The sequence below is a fragment of the Pristis pectinata genome, chromosome 17 (genome assembly GCF_009764475.1).
Source record: "Pristis pectinata isolate sPriPec2 chromosome 17, sPriPec2.1.pri, whole genome shotgun sequence".
NCBI classification, from domain to species: domain Eukaryota; kingdom Metazoa; phylum Chordata; class Chondrichthyes; order Rhinopristiformes; family Pristidae; genus Pristis; species Pristis pectinata.
The window spans coordinates 32,571,583-32,587,886 of record NC_067421.1 but is presented as its reverse complement, the minus strand read 5'-3'; the positions used below and the strand labels follow the sequence as shown (position 1 = coordinate 32,587,886).

At 38.2% G+C, this 16,304-nt stretch overlaps 1 protein-coding gene across 1 annotated transcript in view; it reads right to left on the bottom strand.

Annotated features, from left to right (window-relative positions):
• Positions 1-859: 859 nt before the first annotated feature.
• naa25 (N-alpha-acetyltransferase 25, NatB auxiliary subunit) overlaps positions 860-16,304 on the bottom strand; it is a 254,605-nt gene continuing 239,160 nt past the window's right edge. Inside the window, exon 25 of the transcript XR_007957674.1 lies at positions 860-873. The gene's annotated coding sequence lies outside the window, so the exon portion shown is untranslated. The remainder of the gene's footprint in view (positions 874-16,304) is intronic.

Genomic DNA, 16,304 nt, shown 5'->3' with positions numbered 1-16,304 from the left:
TACCTACAGAGACTTGGAATAAAACTCTTCATTTAGCTAATACATCTTCAACGTGTGCCAGACATTCTTTGATACAGTTTAAGGTAGTTCACAGGACCCATATGTCAAAAGATAAGCTAGCTCGTTTTTATCAACATATAAATCCTATATGTGACAGATGTAAATCGAATGTGGCTTCTTTGACACATATGGTTTGTTCCTGTCCTCTTTTGGAAAAATATTGGCAAGATATTTTTAACATTATTTCAAATGTATTGAAGATTGATTTACAACCTCATCTTCTCACTGCAATTTTTGGATTACCAAGGATAGAGTCTGGCCATCTATCTGCTTCCACTAACCGTATGATTGCCTTTGTTACTTTAATGGCCAAACGATCCATTTTGCTTAAATGGAAGGATCCAATACCCCCTACTACTTTTCAACGGTTCTCTCAAACTATATCATGTTTAAACTTGGAAAAAATTAGGAGTGGTACTGTTGATCCTTCACTTAACTTTGAGGAAGTTTGAGGAGTCCATTTATTCAATATTTTCACATGATATAGATCCCCTTGTAATAACCTTTCAACTTAGAGGAATGGAGTTGACGACATTATATTGCTCTGTTTCTACTGAGAAATATTAGTCCAGTTTTTTTTTTGTTTTTTTTGAATTTTTTTTTCCTTAGCTTAGTTTGGTTTGATATACTGTTTAAAAATTTTCTTATTGTTTTGGGGATTTTTTTTTCTTTCTTTTATACTTTATAATAAATCTTTTTCTTTCCTTTCTTTTATATTATATTAATTCACTAAGAGATCGTTGGATCCACAGATTTCTTTATATACTTTATTGTTTTTTATGATTATCCATGCCATGATTGTTCTTCCGATCTCTTTGTATTACATCTACAAACATTGATGTTATATATTAATCTGTATTAATTTGAAAACTAATATAAAGATTGAAAAAGAAAGAAAGGTTTATTATAACTGACTTATATGTCATGAAATTTGTTGTTTTGCGGCAGCAATGCAGTGCAAAGACATAAAATTACTATAAATTACAAAGTAAGTAAATAGTGTAAAAATAAAGGAATAACGAGATGGTGTTCATGGGTTCATAGACCATTCAGAGATCTGATGGCGGAGGGGAAGAAGCTGTTTGTAAATCGCTGAGTGTGGGTCTTTAGGCTCTGGTACCTCCTTTCCGATGGTAGTAACTAGAAGGTGGCATGACCTGGATGGTGAGGGTCCTTCGTGATGGATGCCTCCTGCTTAAGGCACAACCTCTTGAAGATATCCTCGATGGTGGGGAGAGTTGTGCCTGTGATGAAGCTGGCTGAGTCTACAACGCTCTGCAGCCTCTTGCGATCCTCTGCATTGGAGCCTCCATACCAGGCTGTGGTGCAACCAGTCAAAATGCTCTCCACCAAACATCTATAGAAATTTGAAAGAGTCTTTGGTGACATACCAATCTCCTCAAACCTCTAACGAAGCAGAGCCGCTGGTGTGCCTTCTTCATGATTGTATCAATATGTTGGGTCCAGGATAGACCCTCTGAGATGTTAACGCCCTGGAATATTATTGATCTGCACTGACTGTGGTTGAAGATCCAGTTGCAGAGGGAGGTACAGAAGCCCAGGTTTTGAAGCTTGTTGAATAAATATACTGAGCTAGTTCTTTGTATCATTCTGCTCACATTATCATTCTATTGGAAAATATGAAGCAAGCTACAAAGTGAGGCTGTCTTTAGTTTTAAAATGTACATTCTAAAATGTCACTTCCATATGTGAGGTGTTAGATTATGCAAGATTTTATATGTCAATTTATCAAGTAATAGGGTGTGGAACTAACCAAAAAAACATTGTGTCATTGTTGCTGAGTCCATTGTGCAATTATTTTCTACATTAGATTCCTTACAACAGCAAACTTGCAACTAACCATAAGCAGCACTCATGGAAGGTCACTAATGTTCCTTATATTCCTTAACTTTCAATAGTGATAACCCTGGTCATCCAGGGAACTGCAAAATCTGTAGTGCATTTCATATATTTCTTCTACTATCCTCTGGCTGAATAGCAATATTGTTGGAGAGCAGATGGGACTGTTGAGAACCAAACAGCTTCAATAGAAAAAACAAGCTAAGTATAGTTTGGGAGAAAAGGATAATGGTGTAATGTCTCTGTCGGCAAGTCTTTTATAGAGAGTTTTAATAAAGAATCCACACAGGCTGCTCGTTGTGGAGATTGTATCTTTTTTTACATTCACTGTTATGGACTTGTATTCTGTGGTTACCTATTTAAGCATAGGCATTATTCCTTTTTTTTTGCACTAATTATTTATTTTTGTGATTTATAAATTTTTATGTCTTTGCACTGTACTGCTGCCACAAAACAACAAATTTCACGTCATATGTCACTGATAATAAATTTGATTCTGATTACATCCGAATGGTGTGTTTTTAAAATAATCTCAGAAATTTCTTAAAACAACATTATCACTATGTTGGATAATACAAAGTGTAAGGAATTTACAAGTAACAAAAAGATTAACAAGATTATTGTCCATTCTTCCTTGTCCATGGTTCTCCATCAGTTAACAATTTTAGTACAAACATTTGCCTCCTGATGAGTTCCAGTAAAATAGTTTGCCAAGTCTGTGCATATTTACATGATCTTTGGACACCTCATCAATCTACTGTTTTCTTATTATTTTGGGGAATAGTTCCATAAGGAATGCATTTACAATCTCACCACATAGAGTGCAGAGAAACTCACACACTGCTGCTTAGTGTAAAACATACTTTGGATTTCCTTTTTGTCTTATTCCAGGAATTTCGATACTTACTTTTGTGCACTAAATCGGAAATGTTTTAAATAGAACAGTACAGCACAGGAATAGGCCCTTTGGCCCTCGATGTCTGTGCTATACATTAATATACATAATATACATTAAGATAAAGATATATGCAAATTTAAAAATAAAACCAATAAGCATTGACAATGTGCATAAATGCCAAATGAGCAGTCTGTGGATGGTAACAACTGGCAGTATATTTCATTGATAAAATGAGGATCAATGACTCACCTTTGGTGTGTTACCATGATCCACCCTTGTTCTTTAAGGAACGGTTTGAAAAAGTTTTCATGATGCCTGCCTGCAAAGGCATGAGAGAGGGGAGTTGCTGATTTTGTTGAATAGTGAATTATTTGTTGGGGAGAGAGGGTCTGTAGCAGCCTACATATTGACTGGGGGTGGGGGGCACTGTGACATGGAGGGGCATTGGGGGATGGGGGATTGGCCTGTCAATCCCGGTGGCAGTGAGATGATGATCCAACAGCAACTGGATGCAGGAGGGCGTCGGACAGACACACAAATGGATGCTCCAAGGACATCAACTTTCTTGGTGGTCATATATGAAGAATGACTAATAGGGGAAGTATCAGAACACACCCACTATCTTCAGGGTAATATTACTCCATTAAGAAGCAGCCCTTTTTAAGAGAGAAAGTAATAAAGACAGGAGAAAATATGGAAAGAAAGAATTATAATAATTCTATTAATTAGGTTCAGTGGCAGCATTTTTGCCTCTGAGTTACAAGGTTCTTTGCATTAAGGTAGAGAACCCGTGAGATTTTTATGTCTTTGCACTGTACTGCTGCTGCAAAACAACAAATTTCATGTCACATATCAGTGATAATAATTCTGATTCTGAGTTCACAAGATCACAAGACAAGTTTAGTCAGAATTCTTGCTAACTTAATTCATTCATCAAAACTGCTTATAAGATCTGGTTTGTAAATTAGCTAACTACACTTCAAAATGTAAGTAAGTACTGGGGAAGCACTTTGAGAGTCCAAAGGAAGAAAACTATGTTACATCAATATATATCCTTTTGTTTTGTCTAGTTTATGTTGTACTAATGTAAGATCACGACAAAGGAAGAAAGCCTGAATTTTAATTCACAGTCTATGCTGAGTTAGCCATTCTCAACCAGAGCAGCAAAAAGGGGATTACAATTTCCTAGGGCAAAAGAGGAAAAATAAGGTCTGGGTTCCTGCTGCCTGATCACTGCACCATGACCTTTGCCAGGAAGCATATGTTTGTGAAGACATCTTCTGTTCCCTGGAGTCAAAGGCAAACTGACACCTGCTGTTCAAGTTTAATGTGAAAAATGGAAAATAAAAGTGTATCCCAGGGTTACAGACTGACATTAGGGTAGAAATTGTCTGGGGAGTAAATTGGACATTTGAAGCAATATATACCAGCATTGCCATGGAATAAGTGCTGACATCCAGAAAAACTGATCCAACACACTTTTTGTATTTCATTGAGAAGTATTACTACAGGATATTGTAATTAAGGTTACACGCTTGTTTATGATAGACACTGACCAGAGGGCACCTGGTAGACACAATATACACAACCCCGGCGACACTATGACTAAAGCACAGCTACATGGCTGCTGTTGTTTTCAACCAATGTGCTGCAAATGCTAAGTCTTTTTGGCCATTCAATGTCAAGTTTTTGTTCTTTCCTTCTTATTCAGAAGCTGCTGACTTGTACTGGGGCATGGCACCAAAGGCCTCATTCCTGTGCCTTACTGAAGAGGTAATTCCTCGTGTTTGTACCTAGATGGCAAACACTACAAGCTATTTTACCAGGCAAACTCAATCCCATCTCTGCTCAATTTCCATACACTTTGCAACCGAACTGAGTGGAATGGATAAATTTTTCCCAGCCCAGAGATGCTTAGGTTAAATTTGTCTCCAAATTATCCTACAACCATCAGTCTATTTCCTTGCAGTTCATAATATTTGAACAATAATCTGAGTTATACACAAGATCACAAGTTTTGCCATCAGCTCATTTGATCTCAAAGTTCTGGAGTACAAATTGAGAATAACTTGCTCTCACTTTATGAATGTAGAGCCTAGAAATTGGATCATGGTAATGACCCTTTTTTAGATGCAATGCAATACAATTTTGATTTTAACTGGATTAGATTTCCAGGTGAAATCGCGCCAGAGCAAAACTGGATCAAACATTCTGTGTGCTATACACGTTACTGTGTTTGATGTTTTCCTGACATCAGGTGCACAACTAACGATATTGTCATTTATGTAATCTACATTTCCTTCTGAACAAATGTAAGTTGGAAGACAAAGCTCCATACTATGACTGTCATTAAACAGTGTCACGAACCAGCAACAAAAGAAACACACTGAGCATGATTCAGTGTTAAAAACTATTTTATTAATCACTATTTATGATAATACGTAAAATAAAAGTAAAAATGTTAGTATGTTAGAATTCAAAAATGTTAAACCTCGAACGTTAACCCCAAAACTAAACTCCTCGTGTGTGTGTGTGACAAAGTCCCAAACTCCAAGTTCCGGAATGGTTCTTAAAGTTCAGTTCCGCAAGCCATAAGGTGAAACATGAGCAAGGGCTTCTTCAACAACCACCGTTGTCTGAAGATAAGACGTAGATGTAGAAAAACATAGAGAGAGTACATACGAAATCCAAATGTTCCACGATGGAACCCAAACGACACTTCAGTGTTTACTCGGTAGTGACTTGCTCACCCTGAAAAGCATCCGAACCGTGGTCGTCCACACACAAATACCTGTTTCCTTCTACAGGTCAGCAACAAAGTGAACTCCACCGGATTACTTCCAACTTCCATACATGGATTTCAGTGGCAAACACAGTTATTGTTTCTCATCCATCGATAGAGAAAAACAAGCAGGCTGGTGTCTCTCTCCCTTCTCTCTCTCTCTTCTTCTTCTAACTTCTTCTTCAACGTCATTACGTCCTTTATCTTCTATTGACGTAAGCACGCCCCACACACACATACACACACACTCTCTATCTTAAAGGGACTTTCACTGAGTCCATAACAACAGCCTCAGTAGAACTACGAGCTTATTGCCCCAAAATCAGAATAAGAATCAGAATCAGAATCAGGTTTAATATCAATGACGTATGATGTGAAATTTGTTGTTTTGTGGCAGCAATATAGTGCAAGACATAAAGGCATAAAAATTACTGTAAGTTACAAAAATAAATAAATAGTGCAAAGAGGAATAACGAGGTAGTGTTCATGGATCATTCAGAAATCTGATGGCAGAGGGGAAGAAGCTGTTCCTGAAATGTTGGCTCTGGGTCTTCAGGCTCCTGTACCTCCTCCCCGATGGTAGTAACATGAAGATGGCATGTCCTGGGTGGTGACGGTCCTTATGATGGATGCTGCTTTTTGAGGCACTGCCTCTTGAAGATTCCTCAGTGGTGGGGAGGGTGGTGCCCATGATGGAGCTGGCTGAGTTTACTGTTTATCTTAGTTTTCTGCTGTCCTTGGGATACCAAACTGGATACCTGCAGAAGTGACCTTAGGCTGCACAACCATCTTCAAGAGTCCAGAGGGAATGCTGAAAGTAACAGCGAGTGCTTTTTCCAGGTATTCCAAGGCTGATATCATGGAATAAGTAACATTCTGTGGAAGATCTTTGGCCATTCTCTCATGCCTGCCCTGCTCTCTCCATGGAGATCAGGGTCATGTTGATCCTCAACTTCTTTGCTGCAAGATCTTCCTAAGTGACTGCAGCAGATTTCTGGCATGTCGCCAAGTCGCTGTTCCCTGCTGCTCCACAAAGGTTGCCCAGTGTTGTATTGTAACAAAATGATTTCATCTACTTTTATTTCAGTGAGGAAAAGTAGAATCTCAAGCACTCAAAAATTAACCTAAGCATCTCTGGGCTGGGAAAAATTTAGCCATTCCACTTATTTCTGTTGCAAAGTACAAATCAAACAGGAATTTGCCAGCATCGGTGGCTTCCATCGAGAGCAGGCAGCCATTGACTGAACTCATATACCCATAAGGGCTCTCCTTGGCAGTATTGTTAAATTGTAGCAGGATATAAACAGGCTGAAAGAATGGACATTCACCTGGCAGAAGAAGGTTTTGGAAAAAATATGAACTGGTGTATCTTGGTAGGCAGAATGAGGAGAGGGAAAGGATATTATTCTAAAAGGAGCAGACGGACCCAGGGGTATGGGTGTACAAGTCATAGAAAGTGGCAGGACAGGCAAAAAAAAATATTTAATAAGACATACACAATTTTGGGCTCCACCAAGAGAGGCAAATAGTATAAAAGCAGGGAGGTTATATGAGCCTCATCTGGAATATTGTGTTCAATTCTGGTCAGGAAAGGAAGGATGTGGAGGCATCAGTGAGGGGCCAGGAAAGATCTATGAAAATGGTTTCTGCAATGAGGAACTACAGTCACAAGGATATATTGGAGAGGTGGGTTTGTTTTCTTTGGAGAAGAGAAGACAGACAGGAGATGTGATAGGAGTATATCAAATGATGAGGGTCTGAACAGAGTGGATAGCAGGCTGCTGCCATTGGTGGAGAGGTCAAAGACTAGAGGTCACAGGTACAAAATAAAAGGAAAGAAAATTAATATATGGTGAGAAAAGTTTAGAAGGCAACAGAGAAGGGGCCAGGTGGCAGAACTAGTGAATTGCTCAGGCAACAAGCCAGTGCAAACATAAAGACTGGATGGTCTCCTTCAGTGCTGTAACCATTCTATGATCCCATGACCTCAGAATGAGCTTAATCATGAATCACCACAGAGAAAATGGGCCAATGGAACACTACGGAATCACCTCTTGCGCTATCATGGACTTGTCTCTGATTGTGTTTTTTTGCACTAAGTGCACTAAGGACGTGTTTTTACACAGTCTTTTTTTCTCTCTCTTCACTATCTTGTATAGTTTTATGTATAATTTATATTCTGTGTGTTGTCTCTACCTATGTGCCTGTGAAGCTGCTATAAGCAAGTTTTCATTGTACCTCTACATCACCGTACTTGTGCACATGACAACAAACTTGACAAATGGCCTGCTCTGCTTTGTAAATAAAAAAATGATTCTATACTGTACTCTGAGCTGCATTTATCATGATACTGCAATACAAATGTGTAGCACCTCTTGGAATTTGAAATGTGACAGATATGCATTGGATTCAAAAATTTCATCTATGAACAATTATTTTCCACCCTGCATCTTGAGAGACAGAGCCAAAATAACATTGTGAGGTAGGTGTGAGTGAGCAGGGGACAGTATAAGCACTGTTCTGTTGCAGCTGCACAAGTTGGAGATATTATGCTGATCTGCATTGCACTGTGAATTGGTAAAAGAGCAAGTGCTTCACATCAAATCTAATAGTTCGCCACTTTCCATTCATCTTTCAGTATTTAATCAATCTTATCAAAGGGCTTAGCTTTCCCTCTGGTGTCCGCTTAATTCTGATAGGATACCATTAGAAGAAAATGCCTCCATTTTAGGGGACATAGACTTCCTCATTCTTTGGTCAGCAAATTAACCCTTGTTTTGTTCAGTGATCTTCAGAAAGGCCTTTGTTTATTTTCTTGCCTTTTTAAAAATAATGCAAAAGAGGACGTGGATTTGTTCACATGCTTATGGATGAGACCTTAAAAATATTTAGACTTGCATTGTGCAACTAACAGAGGAAGCTGATTGTCTGTGTGGGGAAGACTGTGGCCCTGTGAGCTTTTGTGACCTAATGAGAATACTTAGCATTTCAAAAAGTAAAAGCATCACACAGCTGAGGAGTGACTTGTCTATAAAGCAGACATTCCCCTACCAAAATGTATTCTCTGTAAAGTTGTTTTGATTCTTTTGAACTACTTAAATTCAGTAATTTTCCTTCGTCTTTTAAGAAAATGCCACCACAATGAATTAATTATTGAATTACGAAATATATTAAATATGTTTTCAACCATCAAGATCCTATCTGGCCAACTTTTCTTGATGCGTATTAGAACTAAAGTCATTGCAAAATGGACTGTACAAGTTATAGGTGCAAAGACAAAGGTCACTTCAGTGACTAAAGTAGAATTTTTCTCACATGGGAATTTTTTTTGAGCTTCACATTAAGATCAAGCTATAGTGATGAGATAATACTGTGACCACTCTATCAATGGGAAAAAAAACATGTGAGTAGGAACAAATTAGCTTATGTCTGCAGATTCTTTTCACAGAAGATTCTGGAAATGACAGCTGATGCCGAGGAATTGTTTTCTGGGTCCAGTTCAGCTCCAGAGTGTTCCAATATTATCCAGAATCAGACAACAGAGATATTGTACAGATCTCTGGCAATCAGATTATTAGGTAGGGTGGAATTACTTGGTGCATATCCCCTGTAAACTTGGAGGAAGGACTACGAAAAAAAAACACACAAGAGAAAGGAATTGCAGCAAATCAGAGCAGCTGTCCTGTAGAAATTCAACAGCAAAAAACTGTCTTTAACCTGGAAAAATACTCTAAGGCCAGAAGTATGCACATGGGGAAAGACCACCTCAGCAATAATCATTCAAAAACTGTGTATTGAGAGGTTACAAATGCAAGCACATGTGCTTGTCCCATAAATAAAGCTGTGAATCCATTCCCCTACAAAAGGAGCAAACTTGTGCATGCTCCTACCCAAGGTAGTAATCAAATAGCACAAAAAAAAACTGCTCCACCATCCTGCCCACCACAGCACCATGCCTTTTATCTATAAAAATGAAAAATGTTTGTACTTTTATTTTTGCAAAGCTTGCATCTGTGGCCATTTCCTGGAGACACAGAAAGGAGAAAGGGAAAACTGGTGATGCAAGTTTTGAAATGTAAAATCATGCCTGCTACATCATGGGAACAAGATCTGTAAAGTGAAAATCAGTAGTGTGCGTAAAATAGCAAGATGTACAATGAACTATGTACATCAGCTACTTCTGGTTGTCCAATGCCCCTGAAGATGAAAACCAGGATTTCCCATCCCCGTACAGAAACATACAGGTTTTATTAATATGCCATAAACAAAGGAGATCGGTTCAGGGCTCTTCTAGTTTGGCATGAAGACAAAAGTTGTTGCATGCAACTTGAGGATTTAAACTTACAGCCCCCAAGTGATAAACATCACCTTTGAACCTTACTGGTTGATTAAGTCTCAAACGATTTCACTGTGCAAAAAAGACTTTGTTGTCCTTGAATCTAGGTGCTATCTTTGCGTCAGACTGGCTGTGCTGTTTATCTCTTAGTTACATTCCAAGGATAGAAAAAGGGTAGGGAAGAATTTGAATTACTGTATAATGTTTTAAATGTGTTTCATTGTTTTAGATGCTTTATCATTCACAGTCGGATGGAGGAAGTAGTGCATTATACCCTTGCAGAAATCAAAGCCACACAGCCACAGAAATCTTACTTTCTTGATTAGCTCCCAGTGCTTTGGAACCAGAATCTAAATGAACTTCTATATCCACATCCTGCTAGTATATCTGCAGAAAAAGTAGAGTTTCTTTTCAACTTCTTTCCGTACTGTGCCACTTCCAAAATTATTTTGGTTTGGGATGAATTATTATTTTGCCAATTTTCTGTTTGCTGCCCTCAATGAACAATTCCATTATATTAAATCAGATAATAATGTAAAGCAAGTATCTTGTGAATACTTTTATAGTACTTTGGTCAGGAAAGGACATATAGGTAATATCCAGCAAAAGGCAAATTCATAAACATTTTTAATGAACTTCAGGGTTTGGTACTAATGCAAAAACCCTTGTCAATGGAAATACCCAGTTGGTACAATGAAGATACTACACACAAATTTCCTCAGACAGGCTTATTGCAAGATTATTAGAGTAGGAATTATAAGTTCTGTGAAAAGACAGGGTATAATTTGTTGGAGAACCTGGATATTAGAGTGGGGCATTGAAAAAATAGATTGCCATAAGCTAGTAAGAAAAGACATTACTTGGCTTAGTCACTTGGCTCATGGCCTACTTCACTCCATAGCTCATCATTCTTTTTTTACTGATATTCTGCACAAAAACAACAGCTGGAACAAGTGGCCCAAGAAGGCAGCTTGCATAGGAACCCAGGCGTGCTTTTTGAATATTAAAGCCTCAGATCTGCAAGCATCCTTGTCAAAATTGAAGTGATTTCTGGATGTTGATGAAGGAAAACCTTCCAGGCACTTCACTTTACTCACCTCCCCTCTAATCCTCCTACAATTACTTTAAATCTACAACTCCTGTTTTTAACCTCTCTGTCAGGGGAAATAGGTCCTTCCTGTTTGCTCTTAGGATCCACAGAAAACACCAAGCTATCCAACCATTCCTTACAGCTAAAGTTTTCCAGTCAAACAGCATCTTTGTAAGTCTCCTCTGGTCCCTCTCCAGTGCAATCACATCTGCCCTATGATAGATTAGCCAGAACGGTACACAGGACTCAAGTTGTGCCCTGACTAGTGTTGTAGCCTCACTTCTCCAGATTGAATTCTGCTTACCACTTTGCTGCCCAACCAACTTGCCTGAATATATCCTCATCTATGTCAACCGAGGGATATAATTTTGTATCTTTGGCAAACTTCTTGATCATGCACCCTACATTAAAGTCCAAATTGGGGACTGGGTACTGAGACCTACCTATAACTACTTTACAGTTGTGAAAAGACCTATCAACCACTACTGATCCTGCCACAGAGCTAATTTTGGATCCACTTTGCCAATCAGAAGGTGTGATGATGAACGATCATTGAAGTGAAACATTGACCTGATTCTCTCTCTTGCTCACTTGTTGAGTATTTTCATTATTTTCTGTTTTGTTTCATATTTCCAGCATCTGCAGTTTTTTGTTACAATTGCCAATCTCTCGATCTCCCTTGGATCCCACGTGCTTTTGATTTTTGCACCTGCTTACCATGCAAGGTTTTGTCAAAAGCTTTGATAAAAAACCACATGGACTTCAAAAAACACATCTCCATCAACTCTTCTTGTTACTTCCCCAACAAATTTAGTTGTTACTCAGGCATGACCTTCCCTTAACAGAGATTGTTTGTTGCTTCAGATTTCAGCACCAGCAGTTTGTTTGTTGCTCCAGATTTCAGCAACTGCAGTCTCTTCTGTCTTCCTTTAACAAATCCTTGTGGCTCTCCTTGATTAATCTGTGCCTTTCCAAGTGAAGCTTTATACTGTCCTTAAGAATAGATTCTAATAATGTGCTCACCCTGAAGTTAAACTAACTGGCTTATAATTATTTGTTTTATCCCTTCCTCCTCTTTTAAACAACAGTACAATGTTGCAGATCTCCAAACTTATGCCACCATTCCTGTAGTTAGGGAAGATTGGAAAATGATACGCTTTCCTCAACAGCTTTAGTCTTCCACTTATTTACTCTGTATTCTTGCACAATACACTGCCATATAAAATCTCACAGACACAGGCCACTTGAAGAGGCAGCCAAGCAGCTCATGGTTTATTTATATGGGTATCCAATCTCACTTTGAATTTCAATGATAGTCTGGATACACATAGGTTGACACTTTATTTGTTCTGTGGAATTATTTAATCAAAGTTTTGTGTTAAATCCTTTTGTTAAATACAATGGTCAGAGACTTATTTACTGCTGACACAACTCCAGACACTGATTTTTAATCAAATTTATAAGGCTATTAAATGATACAAAGGGCTAAATTTTCCTCATTGTTTGTTTGTGGCTAACTGGACTTCTACTTGCCCATGTAGGCCTGCCATCATTGGGGATTAGCTACTCCAATAATTATGGCATTTCCTGTACCACAGCAACTGGGACATGCAGAATTAACATCCCTGCAATTTCATCATTAACTCCATCATGGGATCTTAACTGCATAACTGCCAATGCAAAGGCATTCATTTAGGGGGAAGCACTTAGAATTTTCATCACTTAGTCAGTCTGAAGAATTTTCGCTGGCTGCAACAATAATCATTAGTAAACATTAAATATGAAGGTAGAAGGAACAATATTATTTCTCCATCCAGGATGAATAAATAATGAGTCTTGACTATATAGACTGAGAGTGAGAACTTAGGGCCACGGATGTTCAAAGCAACAAGGATAAAGGACCATTGATTATGCATATTTGTCCATGTATCTGACCCACCACTCTGAGACATTATTCTATGTTAATGAGTGGCAGGCCTTTTATGTTATATCACTGATTGAACTGCAAAGACAGAATGGCTATGAACAAATGTCTTCTCTGCATGGCAAACATAATTGCATGACGCCATTAATGACTGAGATCATTGTGTCCTCAAGATATTCATCAAAGAACATGTTGAGGCTAGGTTGCTACTTTTTCAAAGCATAGTTAGACCAATGGCAGGAAAATGGATTTTCCTGGACTAACATAATTTCATTTCATTCTGCCACCATTTGAGAAAGATCCAGGCTCTGGGAATGAGCAGCAAAAGAACATAAGCCTTTTTATTGCTGTTAGTGGGTGCTACAACTCTCAGTTCTCTATTTGTGAATCTTATGCAGCTGTCAACAATCAAATTCACCAGAGCCAACCAGCAAGAAGAGCAATTTTAGAAACAACCATTCAGTGCTTTTTAGGAATAGTGATGGATAACTTTAATGGAGAATCAATCTGAAAGGAGTTTAGGAATTAAAATTTCCAATTAATCACCACTGGTTTTCAAGTAGATTAGGGATTAGAACAATAGAGGCAGAGATAGGCCACTTAGTCCCTTGTACCCGCTCCGCCATTCATTCATGTCTTACCTTTTATCTCAGCAACACCTTTCTTCATATCCCTTAACAATTTTGTATGTTTCAATGTGATTACCTCTCATTCTTCCAAACTCCAGAAAGTGTTGGTCCAGTTTGCTTAATCTTTTTGAACAGGACAATCCTCCTATCTCAGGAATTATTCTGATCATTCTGGTGAAATGTTGTTGCACTCCTCTGTTGCAAGTATATCCTTCCTGATACCACACCTGTAGACAATATTTGAGGTGTGGTTTTACCAGGGCTCTATATTAATGCAGTAAGACATCTTTCTTCTTGTACTCTTGCAATAGAAGCCAAAATACCATTCATTTCCCTAATTCCTTGCTGTACCTGCAGGTTAACTTGTAGTGAATTGTGTATAAGAACACCACTAACTTTTGATCTCTCACAACTGAATGCTTTCCTTTGTTTTCTACCAGAGTTGATGACCCCAATATTTCTCCACATCATATTTCATCTGCCAGTCCTCATTGATTCAGTTAGCTTGTCTACATCTCCCTGAAGACTTTCTGCATCCACCTCTCAACTCGTACTGCTACCTAGCTTAATATCATGAGCCAACTTAGGTATGTTGCACTTGGTTGCCTTATCTAAATCATGGATATCGACTGTGAACACCTGGAGCTTCAGCACCAATTGTTCACCACTGTTGTTGGTAAAATCTCAGATGGCAATGAGGAGGCATACAGGAGTGAGATATATCAGGTGGCTGAATGGTGTCGCAACAACAACCTCGCACTTAACGTCAGCAAGACCAAAGAACTGATTGTGGACTTCAGGAAGGAGGTGTCAGGAGAACACACACCAGTCCTCATTGAGGGGTCAACGGTGGAAAGGATGAACAATTTCAAGTTCCTGGGTGCCAACATCTCAAAGGATTTATCCTGGGCCCAACACATTGAAGCAATCATGAAGAAGACACGCCAGCAGCTCTACTTTGTTCGGAGTTTGAGGAGATTTGGTATGTTACCAAAGACTCTTGCAAATTTCCATAGATGTACAGTGGAGAGCATTCTGATGGTTGCATCACAGTCTGGTATGGAGACTCCAATGCACAAGACTGCAAGAAGCTGCAGAGGGTTGTAGACTCAGGCAGCTCTATCATGGGCACAAACCTCCCCGCCACTGAGGACATCTTCAAGAGGTAATGCCTCACAAAGGCAGCATCCATCACTAAGGACCCTCACCATCCGGGACATGCCCTCTTCTTGTTACTACTATTGGGGAGGAGGTACAGGAGCCTGAAGATTCACAATCAACGATTTAGGAACAGCTTCTTCCCCTCCGCCATTAGATTTCTAAATGGTCCATGAACCCATGAACACTACCTCGTTATTCTTTTATTTTGCACTATTTATTTGTTTTGTAATTTATAGTAATTTTTATGTCTTTGCACTGTACTGCTGCCGCAAAACAACAGATTTCACGTCATATAAGTCAGTGATAATAAACCTGATTCTGATTCTGAATTGCTGTAGCATCACACTTGTCACAGTTTCCAATTGCAAAAATGATGTATTTATTCTTATTTAACCAAAATTCACACCATATTAGCATATTACCCTTAGTCTCATATGTTTTAATTTTGTTTTTGTGTTTGTTACTCTCTCATGAAAAGCCTTCTAATAGACCAAATATACCGCATCCTCTGATTCTCTCTTACCTATTCTGTTACATACAACATAAAAAGACTTGTAAATTTGTAAAACATTATTTGCCTTCATAAATCTATTTTAGTTCTGCCCAATCTATTATTTAAATTCATAATGTCCTGCTACCAATTCCTTACTAATATATTCAACCATTGTTGCTACTACTGATGTCAGACTAATTGGTCTAAAGTTCCCCATTTGCTGTCTTCCTCCTTTCTTAAATGGCAGAGTTACATTTGCTATCTTCCAATCCATGGGAATTGTTGTAGAATCTGGAGTTTTGGAAGATGACAAGCACCATCTTCATTGCCATCTCCTTCCAAACCTTGAGATACAGGCCACCATGCCTTGGGGATTTATTTCCTTTCAGCCCCATTAATTTTCCCAATACTATATTTTCATTAATATTATTTTCTTTCAGCTCCTCACTAATTCTGCACCTCTCCATTATTTCCAGGATGTTTTGTGTCTTTAATCATGAGGAGAGACACAAAATATTTGTTTAATTTCTCCTGCTTCAATTTGGAAGGGATCCACATTAACTTTTGCTGAACTTTTTCTTTTTATACATCTGTAGAAGCTTATGCAGTCTATTTTTCTGTTTTTTGCTGGATAACTCTTATATTCTACTTTCCCTTTCCTTATCAATGTCTTGACCCTCCTTTCTAAATTCTGAAATGTCTTATCTTTTTGGCAACATTGTAAGTCTTTTCCTTTGCTCTAATGTTATGTTCAGCTTCCTGTTGGGTTTTTGTGTCTCAATGGAATACATATTTGTTGTAAACTATTGTTTAATTCATGAAATGTTAGCCATTGCTTATTTACTCTCATACCTTTTAATGTAATTTCTCAATTTACCATAGTCATTTCAGCCTCATACCTTGAAAGTTTGCTTTGTTTAGACTTAAGAGTCTGGTCTTCGATTGAACTAAATTATTTCCAATCCTAATATAACATTCTTTTATATTATGATTACTCTGTCCCAAAGGCCCCTTAAATCCAATATCATTAATTAACACTTCCATATTACACAATAATAAATCTAAAATAGC